This window comes from Dicentrarchus labrax, unplaced genomic scaffold, assembly GCF_905237075.1.
Source record: "Dicentrarchus labrax unplaced genomic scaffold, dlabrax2021, whole genome shotgun sequence".
Lineage (NCBI taxonomy): Eukaryota > Metazoa > Chordata > Actinopteri > Moronidae > Dicentrarchus > Dicentrarchus labrax.
In genome coordinates, this window is record NW_026136721.1 from 24,772,375 (window position 1) to 24,779,901 (window position 7,527).

Here is a 7,527-nt window from a genome sequence, read left to right on the forward strand (position 1 = left end):
CTCTTCCAACAGTTAAACAGAGGAATCAACACATGGCTAAACCCAAAACCAATAGTCTGGACAGATTAAGATTTTTTCCAAGTATATCTTAATACAATACTCTCATTGACGTAGAAAATGAGTGTGATTATTTCTCCTTACTCTGTGTGCAGAGTGCAATGCTGTGTCCAGGGATGGCTTCATGGTCAGTATGGAGAGAAAGAATACAACAACAAACAATTCTTTCAACTCTTTAATCCGTTCAGGGGATGTAAATACCTTTTCACGATAGTTGGCATCCACCGTAATCAACCTGGAAGAGCAGTTTTAAGGACATCAGAAGCATACAACACCAAGTCTGTCTCTTTATGTTTATGTACAACACATTTTCAAGAGTAATGTAATGCCTACTGGACTATGGCTTATGTAATCAGAAAGAAACATTTTAAATGAGTGTATTTGCAAAGTCACTAAATATTCATACTGCACATTACTGCAAAATGCACAGATTTCATTTGTTTTCCCCATGTTATTTGCCCCATCACCGACCAAACCATGATTAACATTTTAATGGTTATGCTACTCAAAGAATGCAGTTACTACAGTTGTTGAAAAAGTCATCAGTGAAATGAGACAGAATGTGTTAATGATTATAATAATAACCAAACAGCAGTCTTTCCCTAATGTTGATCAAATTGCTTCTGTTGCCTAAACCGAACAGCATGCAGGACACAGGATGTAAACCTACGGTGTTCCCACCATTCTCCTTAAACACCTCTCTATGATTTATGTGTGTAACAACATAACCCCTAATTTACTGGAAAAAAATCATTCCACCTAACATGCAACCCATGCCTCAGCATTTTAATAACCAGCTCATGGATCAGTGTTCATACTCCTTCAACACTTGTAGGATTCTCTCAGAGAAAATAAAAGAGCTGGCATTGCCCTCTACAATTCATTCTTAACACTCACTCAGTCCAACACTTCGTCTGACAACTCACCGCCCATCATTGCCTCCTCGTCTTCCCATGGCTCACCCCTGGGCCCTGTCACGTTTGCCACCTCTTCTCCAACCTTCACCAGCCATGCCAAGCACAATCTGCACCACGAGCAATGCTAATAATGAAGATGACAGAAAGAGAAAACAGCTCTCTTGTGCTCTGGCAGGCGAGACCGATAAGGTCAGCAAGGTCGCCAAACGTTTTCTTCTGTCAGACAACAACGTACAACCGCAGATAAACTTGCTCTCAAACTGACAGTTAGTTCGAGCGAAAACAATAAGGAAGCAATAGACTCTTTAAATTTCATGAAGGAGATAACAGTTTTCTCTCATAAAACTGTTAGAGGGGATAAGGAAAGAGGTGGAGGAGCTGCTCTTACTCTTTTATTAATGCTGTCTCATCTATCTATAGACAATAGAAAAAACTGTGCCTTTTTTTGATGACATTGCAAATGTTCTATCATTTGGATTGATGTTGATTCTACAGTAATTGTGGGTGATTTTATATTATCAAGAGCAGTAGCACTAAAACACTTGCATTCTGAATGTTGGACTGATTCATTGTGAAGGGCACAACTATAGATAACATTTTTATCAAAGGTCTTGGTTTTGCTTTCATGCCCCTCCTGTGTTTGTGTGTGATTATCACACCCATTTTAAAGCTCATACAATATATTCAAAAAACACCAGACCCCAGTCAATATTTATTTACACTCTATTGTTGTTGTTAGTTTTAAGTTCCCAGAAAACTAAAAAGCTCCTTTGTCGTGAAAAGTTTAGTTCATGACAAAGGAGCTTTTCAGGTTTTTTTTTTTTATTAGACATTAAAGTCTAATACATTAACAAAAATAATAATACATACTTTATTCACTGTTATTGATGGACTGACAAATATTAATAGCAGCCTCTGAACTCCTCTCCTCTGAGGACTCAACAAGTCCTCCAAATTAAATGACGAAATAAACCATTTGTCCATGCCCTCTGTAATGACCCACAAATGCATTTTCTGCACAGAACACATGTAATAATACATATATCTCTAAAATGCGCTGCAAACAAACTGTGGCCTAATCTGTGTCCATTTGGTTTCTGTTTTTGGAGATCTTCAGTCCCTAAATTACTAAACCGCTGTTATTTGTCTTTAAACTGCAATTTTGGATGCTTTGTAAGAAGCAATTACAAGGCCCGCTTCAAACCTCCTAGTTTCCAGTTAAATTATTGAAAAAGCACTAAAACTTTTTTTTTTTCAGTTCAATTTCAGTTGTTTTCCCAGCAGTGGAGTCTGTTTTTCCAACATAAATCAAAGACTGACTGTGAAAAATGTCTTCTAGTTAAACAAATATTATAAAGTAATAACAAACAATAAGGAAACAAAATTCACAAATATTGATTTAAACAGCCTCATACAACATTAATAACTTAGATTTAACTGTTCTTTTGTGTTACTCTGGCCTGGCATTAGCCCTACTTTCAGATTTTTGCAATCAATCAGGAATTGTACCAAAGGAATTGTTCTCTTTAAACCATCCCCCTCCCCTCACCCCCCCATTAATGCACCTGTTAACAGTTTCACATTGCATCTGGCTGCTATAATAGAGAATGCGTATTCTCTATGTCTTGCACAATGGGCCTTCTTCTCCAGCAAATTAACTCAGCCCAGCACTTTTATGTGTACCGGACTACCACTACTGTACTGAAACTCTAGTAATTTGTTATGCCAGTGCTTGGAGTCATTATCCTCTTCACATGCACACACACAATCACAATTTTCAAGGGATAAAGAGTATCCCTAAGTATCCTTCAGTTGCACTTGTATACAGTTTTGTCATAGCAGTGTGTGCTGTGTTAGATAAGCAATTTCCTTCTGGGCTTTGTGCTGAATTAACACAGTTGGATATCCCTCACAGGAGATCTTTAAACTATTAGCCCTGATGCTTGAGGTAATGGATGACACACAGTATCATATGTGCAGCAGTGCTTTGAGTTTAAGGCTCTATGTGATTTAAGTTTCTCTAGTAAAATATTAGCGTATATAAAAAATGCACAAACATTCATACATACAATATACTTACCAGTGTTGTAGTATGAGATGACATTTTTATGTTCTGTTCATCAGTTTTAATTATTTCAACTTCATTTCTGAGAAATGAACTGAACAAAACGCAACATTCATCCAAACTTTATCCAGCATCTAAATCTTAGAAGTAAAGGATCTGTGTGTAGGATTTAGTGGCATCTAGCAGTGAAGATTGTGTGAAGGTTACAGATTGCAAACAAATTAACATTCACCACTCACGTATTGATGACCTGGGAATGAAAATGTGTGTAGAAGTGTGTAAGAGAAACTACAGAGGCTGCAAAAACAAACAAACAAAAAAAAAAACTGGCTGTGAAAAACACAGTTCAGTGTCAGTTTTGCCAGTGTATTGTCCTTTCTCAGCTACTGTAGAAACATTGTAATTCAACATGGTGGACTCCGTAGAAGAGGACCCACTCCCTCTGTAGATAAATTATAAGGGAAAACACAACAATTCTTATTTTCAGGTGATTATACAATAAAGGTCCAGTCTGTAGGATTTAGTGGGATATAGCGGTGTAATTCCAGATTGCAACCACATTGCAGCCCAGTGTTTGGTTTGTCCCTTCTGGGCTACCGTAGGACACAGAGGCCTCCACAGAACGGGAGTCTGTTGATAAAAATGGCTCATTCTAAGGTAATGAAAACATAACGATTCCTATATTCAGGTGATTATACACTATTGAAAACAAACCTATCAATATTATATTGCATTTCAATCAATAGAGCCTACCAAAACAATTGACATGCTTAGTTCAATTGAGTTATATGTGGTTTCAAAAGGCCAACATGATGACTAAAAGGGGTAAAAGTCCACTGAGTGCTTTCTGCTAGCACTGCAATAACATTCCTGGTTGAATTCAATTTGATTGCTTAGTTGGTTAAATGCCACTGAGATTAACTTACAACACGGTGTTGCTTACATTTAATCAAACTTGCTCCAACCTGATTAATTTGCGAAAGGACATGTTATATAACAATATGTAATTCTGAATGCCACAAGTTAATAAAGTTTTTACTGCTTTGTTTACATGCATTTATTAACTGCTACACAAAGATGGCGCATCATTTCTCAAACACCCAACGCTGCCCTCATGTAGTTTAATGATACATCAGGCATGAAAATGGATGAACTGTTGATGCAAAAGCAAAATGTCACATGTGGCAAGTCCTGCAGTGAATGAGTCAGTGAAAACTTGTCCTTGCTTTGAAATAAGCTGGGTGAAAATAATTTCTCCGTTATATAGCTGGTAAATGTTAGGTTAACAATGATCTATGTGTTTCTAAGAACTCTAGATTTTTAAGGGGTAGAGTTTTCTAAACTTGCATAATTGTCATTGTCATAGCAAGTGAGAATTTAAGCCACTGCCCATTGATTTCATTGGCCACAATAACGACTGCAAAATGTAGATAATCATTGTTATTCTGTGAATTGATGAAAGAACAAAAAATGAATTAAAACAATGCGTTAACAAGCACTGTTTGCTTTAACAGACCTACAGTAATGCAAAACAAGGTTCTCAGTCGCCGGATGCTATCGTACATTCAGCAATCTTGACTCTCTTACTCTCTCTTCATACAACATCTCAACTACTACCTACTTTATGATTGTGTGTTTTTGTGGTTTAAAAAAGGCCAACAGAATAGCAAACCTTTGTCTAGACAGGCAATCTATATGTGATTGTCTTATGTGATCACCCTGCTGTCAGCTGGATAAACAGAGTTGTCTGAGTCTCTCATTTAAACTTCTAAGCACATCATGCCATTGTTTTATGCATATCAGTGTAAAAGTTGTGAATGAGGACCTCAGGGATTCAGGCATGTGAAGCAGCTCTTGTTAACCTTGGCTGGCACAGCTACAGTGCAGATGTGTTGACAGTATTATGAGTAATAACTCAATATCAAATGAATGAAATGCTGTGTTTTTTTGTGTCAGGTTTAAGTACTCCTTCAAGATGTGCTCATGCACACAAAGTGAAGTTTTAGGAGGTGACGTCATTGCACACAGAGTAGATGGAGAGATGCAAATGTGAACGTGTGATGCATCCTTGCAAGTTGAAAAGGTTTTAAAAAAAACAAACAAAAAACAATGTGTACAGCTGTATGACTTTTGTTATTACACATTATATTATTATTTAGTATATTTTATCCCCATAAAACCCAGGTAGTCTGAGTTTTCACAAATAGTACCCAGGTCCACTCAGTTATCTTATATCTATAGCCATGGCCAACAGTCCAGCTATAGTTTGACTAAAACATGGTTAAATTCTGCATTGTGTTTTTTCTGAATAGAAATGCAGTTCTGTTCTGCCTCTAGCAGGACTGCTGCCTAGAATCTACATAGCCTTATTTACTATACTGTATGTCAGATAGAAATTGGTACTCAAATAATGTCAATTATTGCTTGTAGTCTAATTAGGGTCAGTTCTACTATAAATGCTACAGGATAGAGGATAGCAGGATAAAAAATTGAAATCACTGGCACCTGTTCCATTTTGAATACATGGTAAATTCGTGTTTAATTTAATTATCTTAAGATTAAACAAATCCAGCCAAATGATATTGAAAAAAGCAACATCGGGCACTTAGATGTTGGATTTGTTTAGATTTTTCTTTGTCTCAGAGATAGTATTTTTGCAGTCATCAACACCAGCATCAAAAAAGACCAACAATTCATGGTCAAATTCCTCTGAGACTATGTGCTCTGTTGACTCTTATCTTTGTCTTCATCACCTCCTGCTACATGTAGGGTCTGTCCTTGTTGCTGCTGGCTCAGAGATGAACAGATAAGATGTGTTTATGTCTGTTGTCTGTCTCATCCTGCAATTTCTGTTTCATGTTTATCCCCCTGTACATCCTGCAGTCCAGACTTATCGCTGCTTGGTCAAAGCCTCTTTATCTCCTTTTCTTATAACAATACAATGACTCATATATATGTTCAAAAACATGTTAATGCTTAATGTCAGCTGTTTGTTATCTGGATTAATTCTTACAGTTGCAGCAACCAGCTGCTAACTAACCTTGTACCTGTTATCTAGCAGTTGGTTGCATCCTTACAGGTATTGACATGATGCCATCTGTAATATTTATTAACTTATAAAATAAGTATTATTTTAAAAATACAAAGAATTTAACAGCACTAGACAGCTGTTTGGGTCAAATGTTTAAAAGTCAAAAGTGTGCAACCTGATGCTTGAGATACTTTGTGTCCACTGTGTTGAGCACCTATAATAAAATATTATAAGACTAGCATAAATGTAAAAACAGATTCAATAATTTATGATGCTGTACCTTGACATTTGTGAAATTTGTCGTGAAGAAATAAAGATGAGTTTTTACCTCACATGCAGATCATCTGAACTAACCTTTTCACCTCCAGTTCTGCAAGGCCTCCCACCAGAGTATATATATATATATATATACACAGAAATGAATCAAAAACTAAACTCTTTATAAAGAGCAACCAATCATAATTGTTGATCTTGCCCCAGATGTTGATTGACAAGCGTCATCCTTTAATACACCAAGGCCTTTGCGGGACAAAAAAATGTACATAAAATGTCTATTTTATTAATATAATTATGACTAATCTAGTCTTCCATATTGCTTATGCTCCTTTCTGCAATCATAAATCAGTCTTCGCACACTGCAACAAAACTGTCCACTTACCTCTTGTGATATCTAACCATGCAGATAGTTTTGGTTTTATTTTCTGTGTTTTGATATCTATGTCAGATTTCTATTGCCTCGTCAATTCAGTGATTACTCACTTCACTGGAGCACAAGATGAATGGCTCCATCTACAGTGGGGCAAGGAATAGTGGTGGTCATGTCTAACTGCCACAGATCTAAACAGTGAAAACACAAACAAGCCAATTTTCTTGAACAGGTGCATTGAGTGCCTAATGAGCATTCATTTTATGTCATAGAGGCTGATTGCTTTGACATTAAGATTATTTACCACCACCAGTCATCCCACAAGATGCAAGAATCTTTCACGGACTGTGACTGCTATGAAAAGTTATAAATATTAGTATATCATATCTATATTAATAGACTCAACTTCAAAAAGACCACCCATCAGAAAAATTCCCCACATACAATGTACATCCATAGATGCAGGTAAGATTGACTGAGGACTCATCAATAATCACTAATACTATAGTATGTCACCACAGCTGGCTGCCATGGGCACAAACATAATGCCAAACTTGGGGCTCCAAAACGGTACTCCACAACCCAACAGGTGATATCACGACAGGTTCACACTTCAATTATATGTACTGTGAAGTGTTCACCATCATCATAGCAAATCTGAAAGGGCATTGGGCCACAAAGGGATAAAATGAGGTATGAGATACTGGAAACCTGGACTTGTTTCCATGGATAAGGATTTAAGCTCTTGACACTGTAACACATGTCACTCTATTTTTATGCACAGTTCACTAGCGAGAACCACACCACCAAC